Source organism: Hermetia illucens, chromosome 6 (assembly GCF_905115235.1).
Source record: "Hermetia illucens chromosome 6, iHerIll2.2.curated.20191125, whole genome shotgun sequence".
Classification (NCBI taxonomy): domain Eukaryota; kingdom Metazoa; phylum Arthropoda; class Insecta; order Diptera; family Stratiomyidae; genus Hermetia; species Hermetia illucens.
Window position 1 is genome coordinate 73944397 of NC_051854.1, and position 27715 is coordinate 73972111.

Genomic DNA, 27715 nt, shown 5'->3' on the forward strand with positions numbered 1-27715 from the left:
TTGTTTATATCATCTATAAGATATTCTCCGCTATCTTGCTAGGTCGGATAGCCTCATGCGCTCAGAACATCATTGGCCCATACGAAAGAGGCTTCATTGCAGGCAAATCATCAACCGATCAGATTTTCTCTCTGGAATATGGAGATCAGTTGCACCATGTTTTTAATCGACTTTAAAGATGCCTATGAAGCAGAGCCAGGGTAAAACTTTACACAGCCATGAGAGAATTCGGTATCCTGACGAAATTGACAAGACTAACTAGGCTGATCTTGACCAATGTGCGAGGCCAGCTAAAAGCAGCAGTATCACTGTCTAGACCATTCGACATCAACGACGGTTTAAGACAAAGGGACGTCCTATCTGCGTCCTCTTCAACCTGGCCCTGGAGAAAGTGATTCGTGAAGCAGATGTAAATGCAAGAAGCACCACCCTCTTTAAATTCACCCAACTGCTCGCCTATGCTGACGGTATTGACATTATTGGAAGAACAAACCGAGATGTACAGTCCAAATTCATCGAGGTCGAGCAGGCGGCGCGAGATGTTGGGCTGCACATTAATGAAGGCAAGACGAAGTACATGGTGGCAACGTCAGCGTCGCTCGAAACGTCTCACCATAGGGTCAAACCTCAAGACTATGGTCTTGGCAGTCCTTTTGTATTCCTCGGAGACCTGGGTTCTTAGCAAAAAAGATTGCGAACTCTTGGCCGCGTTTGGGAGAAGAATCATCCTGAGTGTAATTATGCGGTGTTTACTACTACTTGTTAGCACTGATGAAGGGGACAAGTGGTCCCCGAAATATCGGTATTTGCAAGAATAAGTATCTACACCAATGAAAAAGAAACAACAAGTCTTTGTTTTATCATTTCAAAGAATCCTTTTTTTGGCCTCCTACATGAGGATTGACGATTACCTAGCCTACATAAAGGCGACATTTATGAGCGATACCACAACCGTCTGGCTGTAGATAAAATCCGGCTCAATAGGTTGCGGTGGGCGGGTCACTTAATCCGTATGGAGGAGGATCATCCAGCCCGGATAGCCTATAAGGGCAATATCTATGGTAGAAAAAGAAGACGAGGCAGATACTGCCTGAAATAGAACGATAAAGTAGGCCAGGACGCTAGACAGTTTTTAGGGATATCGAATTGGTAGACTTCGGCGCAAAGCCGGGGTGTGTGGAGTTTCTTAAGGCAGGCCTAGACCGGATACCGGTTGTTGCGCCGTTGATGATGATGGTGATACTTGATAATAGGCACAGATGCCAATGTCAATGTAATTGATGTCTTTGAATTTGTTTTAAAATCGAAGCATTTCTTCTATGTGACAGTTTGTTTTTGGAAGAGTTTATGCGAGAGCGGAGTATAATGCAGCCATTCGTGTGCTTTGTCTTTCCCCCACCCCATGCAGCCTATTCGACATACCCGAAGTTCTCTTTGCAGTTATTTACGTTTCTTCCTTAGTAACGACCCTTTACGGACGACCAAAATGATCATCCGGGCTAATTCTCGCCAACCATGCAGGAAGAGCTAACCTATAAACCCCTCCTGCTGCATATTGTGTTCGTCTCCAACCTAGATTAAGATCTTTCATTCTTCTTATGTGCTCTCTTTCCAGGGTCTTACTTCTACCGTTTGCGATGCAATTTATTCACGATCTTTACTTTATACCATTTTGCTCTTTATTGTAATTTTACCCACTACTTACAGTATTATTAATTTGTTGGCGGTACTGGTAATTTTCAGGTTCCAATCCAGCGCATCCCATCTAAATTTCACTCTGGTTGAAATTGAAGAACTCTAACCAACATTCTTCATTTTCTCAGCGTTAATGAAACTAAAAAAGGAAAAGCTCTTTCTCTCTCTGCTTTTTCCGCCCGTGAGTTGGGGCTTGAAAATACATTCAATGTCATAAAAGGTGACTAAAAGGGATAGACATTTCCGAGCTAGCAACCTGCAATTTTCGAAACTTTATTGTTACCGAAACGCCAACGACGCCTCGAATAGGGACTGGCCTCACTATTGTTGGCTATGGAAAATGTCTTATGATTGGTTTCTGTCCGTGTGCATACTGTTCGCTATATCGGTACCGAGGGTCTTCCAATAATATAAGCTGGAAATTCTGGGCCTAAGCAGAGTAAGGAACTGGGTTTTGGAGAGTATTCCTCTCTGTCGTCACACTGTTGGCAATATGCTTTGTACTCTGGAAAGCCGGGTGGTAACAGACGCGAATTCTGTGTAAGGGTGTTTCTGACGGCTACCGGAAGGCGCGCTCTCTTGACCTGTGAGACGGTTTCTGATAGGCTTCTGACTGCAAGATTCCGCTCTAGGTGAAGGAATTCAGCTATACAGTGCTATGCACCAACGGGGACTTTCGATATAGTGAAGAAGGATGCTTTCTACGTGCAATTAAACTCAATGCCAAGGTGGGCTTTGACAACACCTTGCTAGGACATATGATGCGAAGCACGGTCTTGCTAACCGTAACGATAATGGTGGAAGATTAACCACTTTACATCAGTAGTGGATTTGAAAGTTGTCTGCCTGGGTGTGCATAACAAGAGATGCGTTGATATCGGCCTTGAAAGGAATCACTATCTGATGATCGCTTACATCCACTTGTGTGTTGCATCTGCCACTTCCCTTAGGATTGGAGAACTACGATCGCCCAAGTTCCGCATCGAATGTTCGTATGATCCTCGAACGCTTGCATGATCCTCGACAGTGGGAGAGCTATCTTGCTGACCGGATGACAGATACACTAAGTAACGCTCCTGAAAATATCGAAAATTCTCTTTTCACGGGCAGGAAGCAAGTGATCTGTCACTATTGCAGCATCCTCCCGTGTTCGTTTGAGTATCATTGGGACCGGTTACAGTGGGCGACGGGGCGTCATAAAATCTGGTCGACTGAGATCGTGGAAGCGGATGAACGTAAGGGATTGGAGGCTCTATTGCCCGCTGCGGGTGATGGCGAGCGTGACACGCTCGAAAGCGGATACCGTTCGAAATCCTGTAAAGTTCATCCTAGTACGCGCCACGACGAAAGCGACTTTGATGCCGTCAGAAATGTATATTTTATCACTAAAAGACATGTATGGGGTCTCAAACCTTTCGTTGGTGTTTTTAGGTACGTTATCGGTCACCTCATCTACGATGCGAGCAGTTGAAGAGACGGAAGGAACACTTCATCACGGTTCTTAATCGTACCACATTTGGTGAAGTTTCGCCTCTTGTGGATGAAATGGCTAGCTTCCATAGAATGTGGATTTGGATTGTTCTTCCAAACAGCTGCGAAATCATCTCGACCATCAATGCACTCAGACAGAGTAAAGCCGCTGAGCTTGATCGTCTACCCGCACCTTCACTTTCTGCAGATCTGCTGCTTCCACTTATACGGAAATCCTAGGAATCCAAGACCTTCCCCAGAGAGTAGAAAAAGGGGATGATCGTTAAGATTCCAATCCACTCAACCCGTTTTGAGTGTGACCATGGGAGGAGTATCTGCGTGCTCCCTGCTACCGCAAAGATAATAAATAACTAAAATAATCCTGGAATCCATCCGATACGGATCATTTTGAAGCAGTGCGGGGAGGTTACATCGTCACTTCATCTCACCTCTTCATCAATTTCGAGAAAGATTTCGATAGCGTTAACAGGTAATTTATCTGACATGCAAGAGGGATATTCCGGAAAAACTAATAGCTATTATCGTCCTTATGATCTCAGAACAATTTGAGGTCCAAACCGGAGTCCACACTGCATTTTGTTGCAAATATTATCTCTTCTTCTTATGGGTGACGTTCTTCATACTGCCTTGGAGGATATTGAAAGTGCAATGCACTATCAACATTTATCAAACACAACGACTGCGCTGGTGACAATTGTTGCTATTGCTATATCATCGGGTCATGGACTTTGGCCAAATGGTTCTGGATTTGGAAAGATAGGCCAACAGAGTCGAACTGAAGATAACCACCAACAAAACCAAAGTTGTCGGTCGGATGGCAGAAAATCGAAGGCGTCGATCAATTTTTATATCTAGGAAGGGTGGTTTCTTCCGACCTTGGCACTGTACTGGACGTCGCCTAAAGCATTAACAGCAGTAGATCCAGTTTCGCGGCCTTGTCTAAAATTTAGAAATGCAGTTATCTCAACAGCAATATCAAATTGAGATTGTTCTGTCCTATTGTCCTCGCTGGGTTGCTATATGGGAAAGTGACCACCATTGTCACTCGAAACTCCTAGCCTTCGCGAACACCTTTCTGCAACATATCATCGGAGTACACTGGCTTGATATTATTTCCAATGAAGAACTTGGGCGTACGCGATGTGATTGGAAGCGGAAGTCGCAGTGGATGAGTTACAGGAGGGTTGACAATTGCATTGCTGGCTACGCAATACAGAGGAATCCCCTCTTTCAAAGTGCTGCTTAAAAGTTTGGTTGTGCAGCAATTGACTTCAATCGAATGGGAAGGGACGGGTTTTGGCTGTTTATGCAACATATAACAATATAGTGAGTTAATAGCGGAAGGAAAAATTTAACGACAAACAGAAAATGGTGGAGGTAGGTGATAACGCAATCAAGAGCGCGCCGAGGGAAGGAAAGTAAATAGAACGACGCGTTAGAGCACAAATGTGCATTGATTGAAAAGGAAGAGCTTCTTTTTACGCACAGCAGATAAAGCGCCATCCGAGACTGCCTCGTCTAGACAGTTGGTTGGTTTGGGTAGCTTCACAAAAACCTTATGCAAGTTCAATTAGCGCAGTTGTGCCTCCATTTCAAAACCATGTACTTTTCTCATTAACTTGCATAATGCGATGTGTTAAATCGAAGGCTTTAAGCGACATTTCCTTGGTTCTCACTTTCAGAACTAATGAGTAGCGTTTAAATGAGCTAAGAGTTCTAAGGGTTTTTTTCGAGAGGCATCCCTGAGGTCTCCTAGGAAAGCCCAACACAATAACCACCGCCAGACAATTGTATATGAATTGTGTCAGGATTTCTCCCTCATTTCCACTCAATTATTTGAAAATAAAAAATAAAAGTCTTCCTTAAAGTCAGTGATTTATTTTATTTACCCAGATACGTATTTCGGTAGTTACATGGTACTTCCTTCAGTGTGCTTTGAAGATGAAGATGTTCTCACTGTTCTATTCATATTCATTTTCGAAGCTTACTGAAGAAGGTAACATATAGCTACCGAAATATGTTGTGTGTTGTGAGGTAAACACATATTAGCTAATGGGCCAATGTACCTATAATTTGACACATATTTTTGGATTGTAAGTATAGTCAATCCTTCATAATAGCCTAGAGACCATGTCCACTTTTGAATCCTTCTATGACTCAACTGTTTGTTCGATTTGGAATTTTCATGGCGAAACTTTTACCCTTCCTGTGGTATAGTTAGTTTGAATGGCGCCCACTTCTCTGGACAGAAACTCCTGGAATATTGACGTGTCCTTAGGTATCATATTCCCAACTTTGATGTTTTGCTTTTCGTGGTGATAGCATTGTCGTTTTTGCTTGGATTACCACCGAGGCCAAAGTTCGCAGTCAAGGACATCTTACCTAAGCGACTGCTGAAGCTAGCTTCGACTAACGAACGCCCAAGGCAAGCACACTGCGAGCTGGAGCATAGTTATCCCTCTTTTGTGCTGTTTTGATACCATTCTCTGAAGACTATGGTCCTTAGAGAAGGGTAGGGAGTAAAATCTTGGCTGCTTTACATTTTGGAGTCAACTGTGAAATTTATGAAGCATAATCCTATCCGATTATGAGCGATACCATGATGGTTGTGGATAAAATCCGGCTTAATAGGTTACGGTGGGCGGGTCATTTAATCCGTATGGATGAGGATGATCCCACCCGGAAAGTCTATAAGGGCAATATCTATGGTAGAAAAAGAAGACGAGGCAGACCCTGCCTAAGATGGAGCGATGGCGTAGGTCAGGACGCCAGACAACTTTTAGGGATATCGAATTGGTGGACCGTGGCGCCGGGGGGGATGTCTGAAGTTCCTTATTAAGGCAGGCCTAGACTGGATACCGGTTGTTGCGCCGTTGATGATGATGATGATGATAATCCTAACCGTAAAGTTAGAGGTTTCTCTTGCTCTACGGTTAGGTTTACTGAAAAACGGTTTACCTACTCTGTGTTACTTGGCTCTAATTAGAATCGGTCAATCGGAAAGGAAGTTTTATCTTCCTTACTTTGACTTTGATAGTGTGTATTATAGAGTATCTCGAGTCTGGCGGCATGGTCCTCTATTGGCATCATGTTAATTGTTGTAATCCTGTCAGCATTCGCACGTGTCTGGTTCGTGTTCACCTCTTGTCTTAGAATGGCTAAATCTTACTCGATTTAGCACAGATAAATGTGCGACATTCGAAGTAGCTACATTTTCGCTTAAGTGTCAAGTGACATCTCATCCGCCAACAGTTCTCCCGTTTTGACAATTTCTAAACAAAATGCAGGCATATCCTGGACGATTACGGTTAAGATTTGTTGTGTGTATCCAAAACTCCCGTTCCGAATCCATAGCTTATTTTTAATTTGTCGTTGAAAAATAGAGTGGCGTATTCTTGTCTTGGGGACATTGCCGGCCTTTCATTTCGCTTTGGTTACGACTCTTGTAGCCTAGTTTCCCTTCAAACATATTTTACACGCAGCGTATTCCTTTGAAGGTGCTCAAAGTCTTCTTCGTATCAAGTCGAAGCTGTTGCTATGACCATAAGGTCTCGTTTATTATTCTGATTCGCAAAGCTTGGAAGAGTGAAAGGAAGTCCAGGCATACGTTCAGGCGTAGGGATCGGACGAACTATGGCCAGGTACATTCATAGAATCATTTTCGTACGAAGTCTATTTTTTAGCGAAGGTATTTTGGCAACCACAATTCTATAATATGTTTAGTCGCCAATGTAACTTGGTGTCCGGGATCACATCAAGATACTTTATATTGAAAGGGAGTGACAGAGTTGTTGCTTCATCTGTGGAAGATGAAACTCGTCTTAATGGTGAATAACATTAGATTTAATTTTAGTTGGATCTATGAGTCCGTATCCTGTGCAGGACACAGCTAATTTTTTGAGTACTGAGTACGACGCGAAACATCCATGATACTAACATCATGTTGCGAATATATATATGTGTACAGTCAATCAAGTAAAACAGTGTAGGAATATTTTATATAAATCCATTCAATAAGCTTTTTTCATATATGCATACATAAAAGGTGTTCCGATGCAATACGTAATAATTGCTTGGTATTTCCAATGCATACGTTCAATACACATTTTCCTCGAAGCTTTGGCTCATGGCAGGCCCAAATCTTCTCTATCGGATTAGCATCAGACGATTGTGCAGGCTTTTCCAGCGTGAGGACATGACGTCTTCTATGGTTTGGGACGTTGTCTTACTGTAAGATCCAGTCCTGTTTTCTTACAGATTCCAACCGTTTTGGGAGCAGCCCAAAAGATGCACATTGATTGTATTTTTAACGTTGCGCTGGACTAATTGACTAAGCGAGGAACACCAAGCACATAGTACAGCCACAGAATTCTAAAAAACACGCAATTTCAGTCGGGATCAATGTTTTCCAGTGACCAAGCGAATCATTTGGCAGGACAATAGAGGTTTCTTCACTGTATCTTGTTATTTAAAATTATTTGAAATCAAATGTTTTCGAATAGTTTCATGTGATACTCCCAGAGCTTTCTGTTTTAATTTTGCTTATCTTTAGCGTAAGGACAACCGAACATTTAGCGAAAGCAAGGTCGCAACTTGGAAGGTCATCAGCGTTTTGAATCATCAGAACGGCGAAGGCAAAGATGCCCTCTATCTACTGTAGAAATGGTAGGTTTATACCAATTGCCGAATGTCAGTATTTCTACATATTGTCTTACTTGACTGATTGTGTAGTTCCACCTTCATTCTGCCTCTGTCCAATTTTCTTATGTTTTCGTCGCTCCGCTCTAGGGATAATCTCTAGTCATGGTCTTGATGGAGCAGCTGTTTCACAGATCTAATGCATAAGATACCCTCCAATCCTATTCTATAATAGTTAGATCCTCTTGGTACTACCATTGTTGAATGGGACTTTGAAGTCTTGGAAGGCATTCAAGGTATATTGCCTGTCGTATGCCCGAATAGAATCTTCGGAATAAAGTAATTTAGTTTGAGAAAAAGACAACAACAAGTCATTTAATTTTCAACCCAATATATTCATATAAAATTTGAGGTTGAACATCATGTTTTCTCTACAAGATACATTCTCTGTCGAGGAGTTCCTTTTTACGAGTGGAAATCTTAGAAAACATACTCGTTTCCTTACGTTTCCAAGTAGCTCAGCCTACTCTGCCGGGTATGCCTAAGTATTGCCATAAAACTCTCACTTGGTGCAGGACTGCTTTGAAAAAATAAGACATTCATATACAGCCTGAAGTGTCAGGGTTTTCGAAGCAAACGAGTCATTAAAATCGTACGCATTGCTCATGGTTATTTCACGCGAGAAAAGGATTTTTTATCCCTCATGCACAGATGTGCAATTTGCAGTCATTTTTAATGAGAATCTGTTTAGCTTGAAGTGACTTTAGAACAAAGATCCTTTGCTGTGGAACTGAGCAAGAGTTTAGTTTTTAATTCTAAAGTGGGAGTAGCGCGTATGTGGGGGCTTTGGATTGGAATAATTGCATTGGAACAATTTCATTTTCTCTTTTGTGTGAATTTAATGAATCTCTTTTGTAGTAATCCACAAAACTTTAGGAAAGTGTGCATAAGCTATAGGTTGGTTTTGTGAGCTCAAATAAAAGGGAGAGAATTTTGAAATGAAATAAAGGTAAAATTGTTGATTTTAAGGATATGTGTATGTTAGCATTGTGGTGTGTAATAATGAAGCTGTTGTTAACCATATGATATGCGCGAGGTTGTTGAAAGGATTTGATAATTGCGTTGCTAGACTTCGTGGTTATATCTTATCTTACTCGTATGTATAAGATATATTTTCTGTTATTTATGATGGACTGGGGAGTATGGGTTTAGGTTGGGGCTGTAGGCTATATAGGAAAAGACCCTCAAATATTTCCATCAAAGACTCCACGTTCTATTGGCGAAGAAGAAGGGAATTGTTATAATCTAAAAGGTCGAAATTGTTGTATGTATTGGGGTAAGTTTATCCTTCTCGTTTCTTAGGAAGCTGTTAAATTTATATTGTCACCATGTGTAAAGCGCTTCCCTATCTCGCTTGGAGCAGACTCCGAAGGGAATTTCGTACTGTGACAGAATAGTACATTATCGTGCCCCATAGTGAGGAAAAACATCATAGTTGCCTCCGCTTATTTACCCTATGATTCTTTGTATCCTCCACCGACGCAAGAACTTAGGGATCTGGTGGCGTATGCAGAATCAAGTGGTCTCGAACTCTTAATAGGTTGCGATGCGAATGCTCAACATATTTGTTGGGGCAGTAGCAAATGCAATCCAAGAGGAGAGAAGCTATTTGATTTCATCACTTCAGCTGGTCTTATGACTGCAAACGTGGGGTGCGCCCCTACGTTCGTGGGACCGAGAAGAAGCGAAGTAATTGACCTAACAATCTGTACCCCAAAATTGTTAGAGTTGATTACACACTGGCGAGTGCTAGACGAGGTCTCACTGTCAGATCACCGATATCTAGAATTCAATCTGACTATTGCGGGCGAACAGTCTGCAGTACAAAGGCGGAACCCTAGAAAAACGGATTGGGCAAAGTTCAATGAACTTCTTGGCAATAAAGTACAGTTCCCTAGGCGACTAAGGACTCCTTTGGTGCTGGAAGATGAATTGAAAACTCTGAACTACACACTTTTAGAGTGTTATGAAGAGGCTTGTCCTATTTCCCGAGGCCAAAGCGGTAAAACAGTTCCTTGGTGGAACCGAGAACTGCAAAAACTCAGGAAATCAACCAGGCGACTTCTAAATCGTGCTTGCAAAAGTAACAAGAACGAAGACTGGTTAAATTTCAGGAACTCACAACGTGAATATAAGAGGCTCGTGAGGTGCTCGAAACGAGACTCCTTTAGAGCGTACTGTGAGGAACTGGAAGGCGAAAGGGAGACTTCAAGGCTGTGCAGAGTCCTCAAAAGGGATGAGTCGGCCAAGTTGGATTCTCTTAGAAAACCCGACGGTACTTTCACGAACTCCAGACTGGACTCAGTACAGACCCTCCTGGAAGTACACCACCCGGGGGAACGGGTGAGAGAAGTGGTAGGGGGAGAGTTGACGGTTCTTGCAACCCCTTCAACACGCAAGTGTTGCAAGAGGAACTGGAACACTGCGAAAGCGGTTGTTACCCTTGAAAAGGTGAGAGCTGCGATACTGTCCTTTGAACATTTCAAAGCACCTGGCATGGATGGCATCTATCCGGCAATGCTAAAGGAGGGTATGAAGCATTTAGAGCGACCTCTAACAAATATTTTTCGAGGATGTCTTGCTCTGGGCTACGTGCCTTCTTCTTGGCAACAGGTTAAGGTAGTTTTCATACCGAAACCTGGGAAAGATGACTATTCTAATCCAAAGAACTTCAGACAGATCAGCTTGACTTCATTCTTGCTGAAAGGTTTGGAGAGACTGGTGGAGCGTCACATTCGTGGAAAGGCACTTAGGTCACACCCACTTAGTGAAAACCAACATGCTTACCAACGTGGAAAGTCCTGTGAGTCTGCTCTTCATTCTTTGGTCACAAAGATAGAGGATGCAACTTTGAATGGTGAGTACGCGATGGGGGTGTTTGTGGACATTGAAGGGGCTTTTGACTGTGCGCCTTTTCAAAAACTTTGTGATGCCGCCAGAGCGCATGGTGTTGATGATGCTTTAATTAAGTGGATCCATGCTATGCTAACGCAAAGATTGCTGTGCGCTGAGGTAGGGGTCGATCGCTACCTGACTACGGAGGCAACGAAGGGCTGCCCCCAAGGAGGTGTGCTTTCGCCGCTTCTGTGGAGTATGCTGATCGACTCACTGCTATGCGAACTGCAAAATTTGCCAATACACGCTCAAGCTTATGCTGATGACGTGGCTGTACTTGCTGTTGATCGGGATCTTGGAACGGTGTGTAGGAATATACAGCGTGCCGTTGATTTGATAGACAGCTGGTGCCTTAGACATGGTTTGTCCGTTAATCCAAATAAAACCACAATGGTTTTATTCACAAAAAGGAGAAAACTGGATGGACTTTGCCTCCCTGAGATGAGGGGTACTACCCTTCAACTCTCCGAAGAAGTGAAATACCTGGGGGTTACTCTAGATAAAAAACTTCTTTGGAACAAACATGTAGAGGTAAAGATGAAACGAGCTCTCACAGCTTATGGGCTGTGCAGACGGACCTTTGCCTCAACATGGGGACTCAGACCTCATGTGGTAATGTGGATATACGTTGCCATCATTAGGCCGATGTTCGTATATGCATCCGTAGTGTGGTGGGTTAAAGTGAGACAAAAAGGTTTTCACCGTAAACTAGCTGCACTGCAAAGAACTGTTTGTCTGGGTATCACTGGTGCCATGAGCACGACATCCGGCGCAGCTCTGAATGCACTACTCAATTTGCAGCCCCTGGATATATTTATTCAAAGCGCTGCAATGAGAGCAGCTCATAGGCTAATTCGATTAGATCTATGGGAAAACAACGGATGTGGGGGGCACAGAGCATTGGAAGAGTTACTGGGAGGACTGAATCCAGTTCTTACAATGCCTTCCGATTCTCGTGTCCCCATACATCTGTTTGGTAGAAGATATGTAGTTACCCTGAAGCGTAGAGAGGACTGGGAAGACCCAGAGGAATGCGTGGCGGGATATACGGAAGTCTTCTACACGGATGGCTCAAAAACAGAAGAGGGTTCTGGAGCCGGAGTCTACCTCTCGAATAAAAACGAGAAGTGGGCTTTTCCTTTGGGACAATATGCAACGGTTTTTCAAGCCGAAGTTTATGCGATCCTAAGGGTGGCAAACTGGGTGATTGACGAGCGGTTGAAGGGCAGGCGCATCGCAATCTGCAGTGACAGTCAAGCTGCACTGAGGGCATTGAGCAGTCCTTTGATCACCTCGAAAATCGTTCAGGAATGCAGAAACCGTTTGAATTCTATGTCTAGATTCAATACGGTGGAACTACTCTGGGTACCTGGTCACTGTGGCATAGAAGGAAATGAAATCTCGGACGCTTTAGCGAAAGAGGGGTCAATCTCCCCTATGCCGGGACCGGAGCCAGCAATTGGGGTATCAGTAGCATTGGCTAAATCTGCTTTCAAAAACTGGGAACAGGTTTCCCATAATGACAGGTGGCAGAGCCTTAATGCTGCTCGACACACCAAACTTTTCCTGCCAGAACCCAACATACGTACCGCAAAGTTTATCCTGTCGAAAAGCAGGAGGACTTGCAGGTGTATTGTGGGCATTCTGACAGGCCATAATTCACTAGCTGGGCATATGTTCAGAATAGGAATTACCGAAGATGATACGTGTCCCTCCTGTAATGAGGAAGCGGAATCCACGGAGCATTTCCTATGTGAATGCCCCGCCTATGGACGTATCAGGCATCAAATCTTTGGTGCCGATGTTCTCCAATTACGACGGGTAGCATCACATCCACTAACGGAAATCCTACGATACGTTAACGAATCCGGAATATTCCGTTAGACGGGGGACGCGAGTACAATGGGCCAACACGGCCTGAGTGCTCAGAAGCTGTAGCTTCTCCCCACCACACACACACACACACACACACACGCCCCATAGTGTTGTTCAGGAAAAGTCCATTTACGGAGACACTGTGATTTCATAAGAATACCTGAAACTACGTATGTATATTTTGGTGAAAGCTATTCATCCACTTCTCATTGCTGACGTAATGTTTGAATACAGATATAAATGAAATATACGTAAAATCCATTTCATTCTATATTCTATCTCGGGAACAACTTGTTCTCTTCTTCAGTGCCGAGTTACATTAGCAAAATAAGATCTACTACTTGTGACGGAAACGGTGCTACTTTTCAATCGTTAACTTTAGCGCTACAAACACTGAATACACTTTGACTATAATTTTAATATTTAGATGTCGAGATATAAGCGGATTGTCCCATTCACAAGTGGGGTCCGCTCGTCGTGATGAGTTCTACCAATGGCCTGATCTGGTAGCTGTCGCGAGGTCTTCAAAACCGCATCCAGCGTTTCAAGCCATCGTTGTTCCTCCTCATTTACTTGTTGAACGTTAGGTAAATCATTGTACTTGAGGTTTCACAATAATTTGGTACCTGTGAAGTAATCCTTCTTGAGTCCTTCATCTATATCATACCAACCTCTAGGTGGCTGCCGTGAAAACCAATGAGAGACGGGAATATCAACCGTTCTTAGGGAACATACAATTTACTTCTAGTTGGCCGAATTTGATGCATTCCTCAAATTCACATACTTTCAGCCAAGCTGGTAGCCAATTTTATGACTTCGAGATTGCAATGCAGAACTGTCATTATAGTGAGTAGTGAGTAGTACGCATTTCCTCTCTCTAATGACAACCACGATTTCCTCTTTGCTGAAGAAAAAGTCCTTAAATGATTTTCAGCAGGAGATTATTCCACGTTATTCGCGAGAGCATATGGCTTTTCAGTGGCTCTCAAGATAATCTTAAAAACTAATGTTCTTCTCTGAGCAGAATCCTTTCAAGCGTGCCATTTAGTATTTGAAACCCCTTTAGGCGCTACTTCGTTCAGTCTAAACTACCACCTTTGCACAATCATCTATTCTATGAGTAGTTAAATTTTTTTTTGAGGGGGGGGATTATCTTTATAATAATAATAATGGTTGGCGCAACTATCCATATTGAATCAGGGCCTTGAAGTGTGTTAGAGCACTTCATTCAAGACCGTAACGATACACTAGGAGGCAATGTGGTCAGCATTGCGCTCGCCCGATATTATTACCCTGATTTGACGCAGGTACTCATTCACAGCTGAGTCGACTGGTATCCGACGTCAAACCACGTTACAAATCCCACTGCTTCCAGTGAGATTTGAACCGCGATTTTTCGTTCGACCGCCTGGTGCCCTAACCATTCAGCTATCCGGCATCCAGATTATCTATATATGTATTATTAAGGTTGACTTGGAAAGCATCTGGGAAAGCAGAACTTAAAGAGGTCATCCCGTGTATCGGATCCGCGGAATCGATTTTTTTTGTCATCAATTGTATCTAGATATAGTGTAGAATATATGGACAAAGTGATTTTTTGATGTTCGGTGTCGATCGGGAGTTATAGTGTTAAGCACGTATTTTGTCACATGCCTGATTTATGTCGAGAGCGCCGTAATAAAGCGCAGTCCGAATAACGTTCGAATGACTTTCCTAAAAGGACCAGAATTGAAGCCCAGACTGTACACGTATTTCTTGAAGAAACCTAAGGTTTATGGATTAGGTATAGCAGATTAATGGTCAGTTCAGATTTTATGACTAAAAGTAACATTCTACTTTTTAAATACGTTTTTCTCAAAACTGTATGTTGAAAATCTGCTGCCACCATAGCCCAAAATCTGTACAACGAAATTCTTTAAAATTTTCACGATTTATTCGGCACAAATTTCTACGGTCAGCAAACTAGTATAATTGCGATTCATTCAGTAGTTTTTTTTTTTATTCATTCAAGAAGCCTTGAATTAACCACCAAAATTAACAAAAAAAAAGTTTAACAATGCATCAAATAATTTTGCTTTCAATATTTATTAATAATCCTAGTTTTGCGGACTGTGGTTAAGTCCGCACGTTAAAATGCCGTTTAATTTTTTCTTTAAGGTGATCGCAGCGCCCTCAATCGTAGCAGCAGAAAAACACAATTTTCGGAGATGGGTGTATGAATTGCTCTGTATTTCAATAATGAATTATGCTATCGGGCTGAAAAAATTATTACGCATGCTCAAGATATTAAGATATTTTAGAAATTTATTATTCGTAATCTTGGAAAGTTTCAAGCTCAGTCAGACAAATGTCGGCATCAGGCAGACAAATGTCTGTCTCAGATAAAATCTTTTTCTGTGGCAGACATTTGTCTGGCAACAGACAGACAGATGTCTGCCTCAAACATAACCGATCTCCATGAAACAGGCACAATCACTGTCAGCGGCAGTGACCCGCCCTGAGCGATTTAAATGTCTCGGGTCAATGCTATCAGCTTATGAAGAGCTGCCTTATGAAATTGCTACGTGCATTAACGTAACCTGAATGAAGTGGCTTTCCACAACTGGTGTTCTTTGTGATCGACGTATCAACGAACGTCTCAAATCTAAAATTTACCACAATGTCGTCCTTCCTGTCGCTCTCTATAGTTGTGACTGTTGACCGACTATAGAAGACAATGAACGGCATCTTGCGGTAATGGAGACGAAGTTGTTGCGTTAGACTAGTGGCGTGACACGCTTTGATCACATCCGAAATGAGGATATCCGCGATTGATATGAGGTTGTACCTACGAGAGAGGCGTCTGAACGTCGAAGGATAGGAATTTAAAAGCTTCGCGACTGCATCCCGATCAGGGATTTGATAAAACGAAATAGCGAAACCGATCACGACAAAGCGACCCCGCTTGTGAATGGAACGAAGGCTGAGGAAAAAAAGTCTCAGACAAATGTCTTTTTCAGACAAAATCTTTTTCTGTGTCAGACAAATCTCTGTGTCCGTCTGATACATCAGGCAGACATCTGTCACTCAAAATTTCTGAGCCTGCGTTAGACATCAGACAGACAAATGTTTGTTGCCGACTCAGATATTTGTCTGACGAATGTCTATCTAATGTGTGATTCAGACGCAGTTGTTTGTCTGATACGTTTTGCTGACATTTGCCTGTCTGTTGTCTGAAGCAGCAGGAGACATTTTCCTACGCCAAACAATACAAAACGTTAATACTCGAAGCATCCAGCATTCCGACTTGTTTAATTAACGATGTCTGCGTCCTATCATCTTGTTATTTTGTCCTGGGGCAAAATCAAATGAAGAACTGGCCTAGATACCCGTGGCTGTGTTGATGAAGAGGCAGGAGTGGCATTGGGTGCTACTGGCACTTTAAAATTTAAATGGCTGCCGAGACCATATTGGATCATATTCGATGATGGGAGAGCGTGACAAACATTCTTCAAAAATTACTGAGAATCCGAGAGAAATCATAACGAATACAGCTATATGTTCCCAACGGTAAATCAATGAAATAATTAAGGTTGGTCACTTTTGCTAGTATATTATCTTCAATTGCTAACACGGATATTTCGAAGACAGGGCAGGATGGCAGGCGGCATGTCATGCTTCCTGTTTTACAGCAAGGTGAACCTATAAAGGCAATCAGCGCTCGAGTATAGGACATTTTCTTGTGAATTATTTTACTATTTCACAAACACTATCCCTTTTTCCGCGATCAGTTACATCAACAACTCACAAGAAACTTGTTTTTATGCGACAATTTCCCCATTAACAAACTGTATATGAAAAGAGAAAAATTTACTTCCAAATGGAAGAAGGAAAATTGCATGCAATAGGCAGGAAACCAACTTAGCTGAAGCTGCCTGTAAAATTATATAAATAAAGGATTTAAATTCCGAATTAATTCAACTAATATCTCCCAAAAAAAAGTTTTTTTTAAACAGATCCTTTTCAGATCTCTTAGTTTCTGCCAGGTTTCACCGCCCAGACAATTTCAAGTGAATATTTTACATGCATGGGTCAGGATCGTCTTCCTGAAATTTGGTCTAGAAGCATCGAAGTAAAAATCTTGATGTTAACATAACTCGATATAAGCAAAGCTTTTCATGAAATTCAAAATCCTTTTTATATTTTGGAGTTATCCGCCCAGTAACAGGCAGTTACATACACGTGCATGTAGTTCAATGTAGGAAAATGTTTTCTCAGAAAACAATGTGACCATTCGAGAAAATTTGGATATGTAGCAACCAAATGTTATCATAGCATGTATCTTGTTATCATGAATTACCACGCTTAACACGTGACAGTTGTCCCATTTTCAACTATAATATTTTACCAATCCATCGAAAAGGACTTCGTATTAATTCTCATGAAAAGTGCTGATTATTTCCTACATTAGCAATTATTCAGGAAATTGCATAAAAAATGTCACCAAAGAGTTTGTAAGCTAACATCTTTAAGACAACAGGCTTCCAAGGAATCAACTTTAAATTTGTTCGGAAATTTCCTTTGCCTTCCTTTAGTTGAGCTCGGGCACAAATGCGTGTATACCTGAAAACTTTACGTGTTTAATCGAATTTTAATTTAGGAAATCTCCCGTCAACTATTTGCATAAGAAAGACCACATTTCTTTTGTCGGTTTAATTATTTTGCCTTGAACAGCACGCAAGGACGTGCTGATGCTAAGTTGATAACAAAGTTGGAGCATTCACGTTTAAATATTATATAAATGGAGCAAATTTATCTAAGACTTCGTACATATTATGCATGAGTACGTGCAGCGAGCTGTTCCAATTAGTTCCCCACTGAATGTTTAAGTAAGCATTCAACTTCAATTCTGATCGTTGGGCATTCTGGCCATTAAAAGCTCAAAGAAAGTGTCCCTGAATTGTTGTTTTTCTTTTTGCTCTGAAAATTTGGGGTTGTTCAAATTTTTTGTGGGTCGTAATCTACTAGTATTGTCGTAAATATTCATTACATTGGAAGCTTTTCGAATGAGCACCGTGAGAATTGGAGACGTGATAAATTGTTTAGGAAATTTCACAACATCCTAATTTCAAATTGCTCTACGGGGAATGCTGGTTAGTTTCCATGAGTGAACCGCTTTTGTCACCCCTTTGGTAGCCTCACATGTTGAATGATGAAAAATGCAAAAGCTGTCAGTGCACAGTTGGCTAATAGAGAATAAGTCGGATATTTTTTTTCGTGAATTTAGCGACCTCTGCCTTCAACGCTTACTTGATGAAAGATTGCATAGTTGATTCTTGAATTGTCTGTTTTGATAAAAAAAATTTGGCAGTTTTATCTTGTAATAATATCGGCTTTGTATTTGCGTTACTGTACTTCATATTGAAGTCCTGATCGAGCTCCTGTGTGGGTAATTGCTGCAAAGGTTCTCCTTCTGGGCAGACTTACCTTTTGACTTAATGAAATTCGCTGCGGAACTGACCTTTAATTGAAGCTACGCAGCACTGAGGTTAGTTTTTGAATTCCCACGATCTGTTGAAAATCTACCCATCTTGTAGTGCCCGCATCTTTGCGATAGTTGCAGCCCTTCCTTCAATCTTAAACAACTGGGGATACCGGAAGCTGGACACTTCGGGTATAACGGTTTTGTTTTCATCTTATGTGAGAAATTCTCTCCGCCACAAACATAAAGGTTAGTCAAGGTAACCTACAACATGCTAAAGCGTCTTCCTTACATATTTCTGGTACTAGCGCCATGGGTTCGCTGTAAGAAAATCGGTAGCAGTGGGATCATTGGGACTAGGATCTTTTTCGATGAGAGGTACTCCAGACTGAGAGCTTGATTCCTGATGCCAAAATTGTTAGCGGAAAACATGCTGAGACAATTCTGTTCCTAGGAACTAGTTGCGGTCAATACCAGGTTAATAACAAGAGGGTCACGTCATAGTTGTCTCCGCTTATTTACCCTATGATTCTTTGTGTCCTGTGCCAAGCATTTAGGCTCGGACGATCCTACCTACTTAAAAACTAAAGGGGCGCTGGTGATGGTGGCCGGTGGTAGGTTAATGGGAGAATCCGTCGGGAACTCCTCGCAACATTGAGCATCTATGCAGAATGGTGTACTTCTGCATGGTTTGAACCAGACTGTGCGAAAGTTCCAGGGCATCAAGGGAAGCCGTGAGGGATTTAGGTACAATACTTGTAGCTGACAATACTATGGGAACTACAGCTACCCGCTGGAGATGCCAAATTTCTTTGATTTGCCGAGCCAGTGGCTCATAGTTCACCTTCTTTTCCACGTATTTCCGTTCAATGTTGCTGTTATGGGGGATATCAACATCAATAATATATGCGGAGCGACCCGTCTTGTCAACTAACAGTACGTCAGGCATGTTATGTCGAGTATGGCGATAAGTCAGAGCTTGCCGGTCCCAATACATGCTGTAATCAGAACTATCATGTACTGGTTGCGGGTCATATCGGTAGACCGGACATGTTCCCATGATCAGCCCATGCTTGTATGCAAGGTTTTGATGGATAACCTTACATACAGTATTATGCCTGGTGATGTATTGCACCGGTGCCATAACAGTACAGCCAGAAATGACATGGTCTAACGTCTCTAACGCCGAACCACATATTCTGCACTGGTCGTTCTCCACCCGTTGTTTCATTATGAGCTTTTTATAAGCTCGGGAGGCGACCACGCCGTCCTGAATGGCACACATGAACCTCTCTGTATCAGCAAAGAGCTCCCCAGCACATAGCCATCTGTTCGACAAATGGCTGCCAAAGACAATTCACGTGTTTACCGTGCGTTGCCTTCGACTTGCAATCATCGATCCGCTCTTGGTCCGACTTCATCCCACTCATTGAAAGATCGATCCTTTAAGTTAAGTGGAGTCAGCGCACAGTCTGCCTTACAGACAGCCGCATGCAAGGGACTCACCCGTTTTTTATTGTAAAAATAAGCGCGCAGCGAGTCGACTTGGCGGTGATGTTGTGCCGCCACGTCAACCACGCCCCTACCTCCGATGTCACGAGGCAGGTTCATCCGCTCCACCGCAGACTTTGGATGATGCATTCAGAATTTGGACATAGTTGTCCGTATCTGCCGCTGGACATTTTCCAGATCAGTTTTCTTCAACAGCATTATTCCGAATGCATAAGCCAGTGAAGGGATAGCGAATACATTCAACGCGCTTATTTTATTCTTTCTCCAGAGATGCGTTTTCAGCACCAGCTTTACACGTCGCAGGAATTCAGACAGCAGAGCATCCTTCAGATCACCAACTCGAGCATGGGTTCCTTGCAAAATTCCTAGGTACTTGTAGAAGTCTATCTCGGTCATAGCTTCGATGTGAAGATCACCAATGCTATGTCCGGCATGCGGCTCTTGTCAAATGGAAACTACATCCGAATATCACAGCTGAACATTTCTACTATTCGCAACAGACTGCTAAGGTGGTCGTCAGTACCAGCATACAGCTTGATGTCATCTATTATTATTATTATTCCCGAGTTATCACAATCTCGATGCCCTAATACTAGCCCTAAGTGCCAAGCATTTAGGCTCGGACGATCCTACCTACTTAAAAACTTAAGGGGCGCTGGTGGTAGTGGCCGGTGGTAGGTCAGTGGAAGAATTCGCCGAGAACTCACCGCAACATCGAGCACGTATGCAGAATGGTGTACTTCTGCTTGGTTTGAACCAGACTGTGCGAAAGTCCCAGGACATCAAGGGAAGCTGTGTGGGATTTAGGCGAATAGTGTGTAATAAAAAGACGGTATCCTAGGAAGAGGGTTTTTAGATATACTTCTAGGCGACTAAGGACTCTTTTGGCGGCAAAAGATCAATTGGAAACTCGGAATCGCACACCTTTAGAGTGATTTGAAGAGGCTTGTACTATTTTCCGAGGCCAATGCGGTAATACGGTTTCATGGTGGAACCGAGAACCTCAAAGATTCAGGAAATTAACGAAACGACCTCTAAATCCTGCTTGCAAAAGTCTGTGGCTGGTTAAACTTCCGGAACTCACATCGCCAATATAATATTCCTTTATATCACACTGTGCGTTGTGTGTCCGTTTCTGCAAAAGCTTTAACACGAAAGCAAGGGGAATTGGAACGCTGTGAGAGCGGTTGTTACCAATGAAACGGCCAAAATTTACTAGACTATGCATTGAGCACTTAGAGCAACTTCTAAGAAATATTTTTCTAGGATACCTTGCTCTTGCCTCCTCTTGGTAGAAGGTGAATATCGTCTTCATACCTAAGCCTGGGAAAGAGAAGAACTTGAGACAAATCACTTTAAGATCATTTTCGCTGAAATGTCTGGAGAGACTAGTTGAGCATCACATTCCTATGAAGGTGCTAAGGGCGCACCCACTAAATATAAACCAACACGCCTACCAGCATGGAAAGACCTGTGAGTCTGCTTTTCATTCTTTGGTTTTCAAGATAGAAAACACAATTTCGGGAGTCGAATACGGATATGTTCATGGATATTGAAGAGGACTCTGCGCCTTTCAAAAGTTTTGTGATGCCGCCAGACAGCATGGTATTGATGAAATTTTAAAGAAGTGGGTCTAGGATATGCTAACGCAGAGATTGATGTGTGCTGAAGCGGGTGTTGATCGCTACCTCACAACAGAAGCGACACAAAGCCGTTCTCAAGATGGAGTATGTTGATCGACTCACTACTATATAAACTGAAAAATGTGCCAATACGCGCTTAAGCCATATCTATTGCTACTAACAAATTTTTTTCATCAAATATAGTCATGTGGGGCATCAAATGAAAGGTCTTGGTTAGTACTTTCCGAAGCCAATATTAGTTTTGACATTGGTTGGAAAGGTGGGGAGTGGCGGGGGTTGAAAGTGATCATTTCTTTAACCGGCTCACTTTCAGAAACTGCCCAACTGAAAAATCTGAAAAAAATCAAGAGGCTGCCACTTTATGATGCCTAGGGTTCGAAATACGTTCCATATCAATATCCCTTCAAATAAAGTAGATAACAGTATATTACTATAATTTTTAGTTTTTGTATGCAAAACCCCCCTTAAGTTCACCCTAGGGCCACGAGTAGTAATGTAGGTTATAACATACAGCATGATCGTACTAAGTTTGATGGAAATCGCCCTATTAGTAACAAAGTTATTATAGGTCAAGACTATGAATGTCAATAACACCCGAAAGTGAATACTCTTATAATATATGCATATATTACGTGTTACATACTAATAGGGCAAATGCGCTCAAATGTCTTTATATAAAAAATGCACAAAACCTTTCATACCTGCGTCCAGCTTCCGGTTTACTGACTTGTTTGGATCTGTTGTAGGTTAAGTTGTTCACATTTGCTAATAATATTAAATTCGGAGTGTGAAGCGTATGAGGTCGAAAATTATCAATATAGTGCTTTGCATGAAATGATTTATTTAAATCGCTTTGTAAAAAATAGAGGTCAATAGAGTTTTTAACTATGTGACACAGAACTGTCAGGCATTCCTCGCTCCTCACATCTTTTTCTTTTCCTTCAGCCTTTGTCCCGTTTACAAGCGGGGTCGGCTCGTAATCGGTTTCGTCATTTTATTTTATCAAATGGCAGATCTGGATGCAATTTCGAGGATTTTGAATACCCATCCAGCGTATCAAGCCACCGGTGTTTCGGGCGGCCTTTTAGTCGCTTACCATTGACTTCGATGTTCAGAGCAATCTTGGTAAATGAATTCTCGTTAACGCGAATGACGTGACCATACCATCGAAGACGCCTTCTTCGGAGTTTCTCCACGATCGGTGCAACCCCATATCGATCGCGGATATCCTCATTTCGGATGTGAACAAAACGTGTCATACCACTAGCGGAACGTAACATCTTCGTCTTCATTACCGCAAGACACCGTTCATTGTCTTTTATAGTCGGCCAACAGTCAGAACCATAGAGTGCGACAGGATGGACGACATTGCGGTAAAATTAAGATATGAGACGTTCACTGATACATATGTCGATCACAAAGAACACCAATTGGGAAATGCCACTTCATCCAGGTTGCGTTAATGCCTGAAGCAATTTCATTAAGCAGTTCTACATTGGCTGATAGCATTGACCCGAGATATTTAAATCGCTCTGGGCAGGTCACTACCGCTAACAAAACTGAGCGATTTAAATACCTCGAGTCAATGCTATCAGCGAATGGAGAACTGCGTTATGTTCTTCACATAGGGAAGTACAAAACCTTTTATACCTGAAGCGTCAAGTTTCTGGTTTCACCAATTTTTTTTTTTCATTTTTCGAAATAAGCAAAAATTTCTTCCTTAAATTAACAATCAAACCATGCGGCGGCGGATACAACTGAGACTTTGACAGCTGCCTGTTTAGTAGTGGCATTTATTGAAAATAAAATGTTCTTAATGCCATGGCTGCCATCTTATGGATTTTCTAAGGACTTATGAACGCCCCCGATAAATAATTGCGTTGTATATTAAGTAAATAGATTCCCTGTGGACATTAAATTATTTCAACGATTTCACCCTCATTTTAAGCAAGGTAATAACTAAATGGATTTCAACAATTATTTTTTATTTGTTGAGAACTCTAAAAAATGCGTGGGCAATAATCAATTTTCTCAATAACACGCATGAATGATTTGTTTGCGTGTTTTAAGGCCTTTCATATTCTCCAAAAAGGATTAAAAGCTATTCAGCCTGAAATAATATTCACCTGCCATATGAAAACTTTTCATACTCGACAAATCGGACATTTTCGTGTCAGTCTCTACTGATTTCTTATGCAAAAAATAGACACTAATCACTTACGCTATGTTGGTGAGTTTCATGTCATTATAAACTCATTTGGAACGTTTATGACCCCCACGTGGAAATGGCAATGGCTAAAGTCAGTTTCAAGTAAGATCTAAGTGTAGATGTACTTAATGACCAGCGTATCACAAGAATATGAAGAGGAGAAAGTATAATAACCTTGGAAAGTTTTTTAGAAAAAAATTATGGATACTTTAAACGTTACACCGTAATTATGATGTTGTCCTTTGCAGTCATTCTTTGATTGAAAACTCCATTTTCCTTCAAGAACAACTTCAGCAAAGTTTACCTTCTTTTATTGGTAATTCAAATAAAATGACAAAGTTTTCGAGCAAACGAAATCATATGTCATCCTTGTTGAAAATTTGCAGGTCCGCGATAACGTTGAAATGCGAACAGGGAAACTTCTTCCTACAGAATTCGCAAAAGAACATGTTGCCAATATACGGTAAATTTACAAGAGGTATAAATGCATATATGTGTTCAAAAAACCTTCATTTTAGGTTACCAAAACAAAGTATCTTCAGTTTTCAAATTAAAATATTTTTGGGATTTCAATCTCTATCTCAGTGTTATGACATTCGTTTTCTTTCGTAGTGTGACATCAGTCAGATTAGGATTATACAACTTTAAAGGTCACTTAGTGGGCAGAACTTGGGACTTCTGGTACATGGAACTCTTTTCCTCTCGTGATTCTCTCTCCCATCTTCTATCTTCGTGTTTATTTTGCAACGCGGGGTTGTATCAAGACAATGGAAAGGCTGTTTTATTGAGAACTGATGTCATCCCGAGCCCTGACCTGAGCTTGTAGTGTTAACAATAATATGGAAATTGCCGAAATTTTCTGAATACCTAAACACTTACTAACCTTAAACCATGTAATCATACTTTTTTAAGTCGTTGAAGGTCATCGAAAGAGAAAAAAATTGAATTTCATCTCACTATACAAAATCAATATTATTTTCTTGATAACCCAATACAAGTCCTTCATACTTCGATGTAAATACACGCATTTAGTCCTTCTATTCCATTATGCAAATGTTACACAATCAGAAAGTTCTCAAAAGGGGACCTGGAAAAATACTAAAATCAACTTCTAGTTAGGTAAAAGTAACAGAATATCGAGACGAATATTAATATCGATTTAATATTTTATTGTTGCTTTTGAAGTGTATTTGAAGGACTCCGACCTTCTGAATAACTCATCTCATGACTTTCACATCAAATAAAGGAAAATCCCAGGTCTTCGTTTCGATGTAAATTCTAGATGATATCTGAATCTTAAAAATTCAGTAGTTCTAATTTTATCAGGATTTTGAACTGGAGGAAAAGGATAACAAGCGACCAATATCCGCACTTTAAATTTGGTAAATGTAGTCTGTCGTGCTGGTAACAGCATTGTCGAGGAATCCTAGCTTAATAGGAAACTGTCAATATGCTATTTCTGGTGCAAGTGTCCACAAATAGAATAAAAACTCGTTTCGTGCATTGAGTGAATATGACCTTGATTTATAATAATTGACTCACAAAATGATTCCATCTAGGTTATCTTGTTTGTTTCTCTCTAATTAAAAAATGTCTTTTTAAACTGAATAACCGCCAATCAAAAGGTCCTTTTCAACGGACGACTATAAATACCCTAATTTGTGAAAATAGCTGCCTTTTTCAAAGAAGTCGTTTCTTGGAAGGATTATGTCCTATTTTAATTAAATGGCTGAGAATCTAAAGCAAATTCGCAAAAAACTGGAATCCGAGTCCTTAGGAAGAAGCTACCATATTTCTTATAAATGAATTGCTTCATCTAAAGAATTATAAAACATCTTAATTGCTCTCCAATAAAATGCTTCTGGTTTAGACGGATTCATTTAATTATATCTTTTGTAGGGTAAATATAGTATAGGGAATAATAAGGAATGATGAAGTGGAAAAACAAGAAAGAATATATATAGTATTTTGTCACAGGTTCAGAGCCACTAGATTTTTAACAAGGTTGATAAAATCTGACAGAGAAACTTCGCGGCGATGTATGTAACTGACAGATACATATGAAGGTCCTTAATGTGCGACCTATCCACTGCCACTTCCACCTTCCACCACATCGCGTACGAGAGACAGGCTCGTGCACACACCGAGATATTCGTTTGAAAAAGTATCAGGCCAGCGTACTCCGATGATTCGTTGCAGGCGCCTTCACGAATGCTTGAAACTTTCGAGTGACAATGGCGGCCATTTTTCATGTGCTCTTCCCATGTAGCAACACTGAAAAAAGACTAGCGCAAAACATTTTCAACTTCATCTTGGTGTTGAGATAACTGCATTGCCAGATTTTAGACGCAGTGAGGCAGTGAAAGCGGATCGAACGCTGTCAATGCGTCGAACGACATCCAGTTCAGTGCTACCGTCGCCAGAAACCACACTTTCTAGAAACTCAAATTTACGACGCTTGATCATTAATGCTAATTGGGAGAGTGCGATGAGCCATCAGACTGGGAACCTTGGTTTTGTTGGCATTTATCTTCGATCCAGCTCTATTTGCCTCTCTTTCCAATTCCACTGCCATTCGACCACTGCTCATTGAGATCGATGCCTCTATACTTCAGCTCGTCGAGCTGCAACCACACCCTCAATGACAGACTCCACGGTGGATCTGCCTATTTTAAACCCAAATTAGCTTGGGAATGAGTTCCCAGTATCGCTTCGAAGGGTCTACTTCTAATGAACTTTTAAACCATATTACAGTTATAAACGGAGGGTAACTCAAAGTTTCCTTTGCCTTCGCTTATCAACGCGAGTCTCATCACCTTCCAACAACAAGGTAAAACGTCAGTCCAGCCGGCATGGAACGCCAGTTTGTGTACCTCTGTCGGAATAACATCAGGTCCTAATGCTGCTTTATTTGTCATGGCGTCTTTTCCGGCTTTGCTATTGGGGAAAATAGCTAAACCGCGGTGCCTGTTACATTATTAATATCAACCCGAATGGGATGTGCACAGAATAATACCCATACGATGTCGTCCGCATATTCGGCATTCAGTAAACACGGTTTCTACAGAACTGATTTTTCAGGTAACCAGTTTACATCCAAATCCACCATAATTTCCATCCCCTTATCGATTAGCTCCTACCAGCAGCCTGCCGAACTCCGTTTTCATCTCCATTTGCAAGATCGGTTTTTCTTTGGGATCTGAATGAAGATTATTTCATTGAAATGCCCTTGATATTAATGTTTTCCTAACCAAGATTCGCTGATGTTTGCCAAAAATAAGGTCTCCCCTTCGGTGGTAGTTAGACGCTGAAAAACGTTATCCAAAAACAAGGAATCCACTTAGAGTGAACCTCTCAGCCTAAGTAAGGATGACATGAAGCAAGAAGCGGAAGGTCTTTTCGTTTCAATTCTGGAAAAATTACAGCGGTCTTGTCCTCTTAAAGGGTTATGGTGCTTATGGGGGTATTTTGAGATCATCATCTCAAAGTTTGAGGGAAGAGTAGGGAGGAGGGAATATAAGAGAAAGAAGAAGGTCCGCTTTTTCTACTTCCATTGAACAATTGGAATTTTCTGCCCCAAAAGAAATATTTTTACGTCCCTGATAAAATTCTGGATAAGGTAATTTTAGCCACAGTTTGCGCGGGGGGGGGGGGGGGGGAGGCTGGACAAATAAGCATACATACATAACGTGATTATATAAAAATACATTCTGAGCCGGTCTAATTTTAAGGGGGGGGTGGTCGTCGCGAGTTTTCATTGGATTTAAAGAGGGGAGATTTCTCCGTTTAACTTCCACAAACTGGAAAATTCAACACCAGGAACGATAACGCCGTTTTCCTGCAAGACTAGACGCTGTCGACTAAATTTTCACGTAGTGTTGCTGGGAGGCTTCCAAATAGTACGAAGATTTTATATTAGCTGCTTAATATTTCTTAAATATTTTTAACGAAGCTTAAGCTTTGTGGAAGAATACACTTTGTTAATTGGATTCGTATTGGGCGACTTTGTGGGCCATCTCATAATTGTGATGCCATTTTCTTGTTTCCTTGTTCTGTTCATGGTCGGTTGCCGTGCTATCGATTTTTTGTCAAATCATTTATGGGTAGATTTAAGTAATAACTTTTGTTAAATTTCTTTCATCCTTTCTGCTCCCATAGTGCTAGTTGATAAGAGGTACCAAAACCCCTGCTTACTGAAACATCTCTAAAGCTGGGTCTTAACACGTAGACTTTGTT

The 27715-nt window shown here is 41.5% G+C and overlaps 1 protein-coding gene across 1 annotated transcript in view; it reads left to right on the plus strand.

The window, feature by feature from the left end:
• LOC119659500 (protein NASP homolog) overlaps positions 1-27715 on the plus strand; it is a 129188-nt gene that overhangs the window by 66026 nt on the left and 35447 nt on the right. The window lies entirely within an intron of this gene.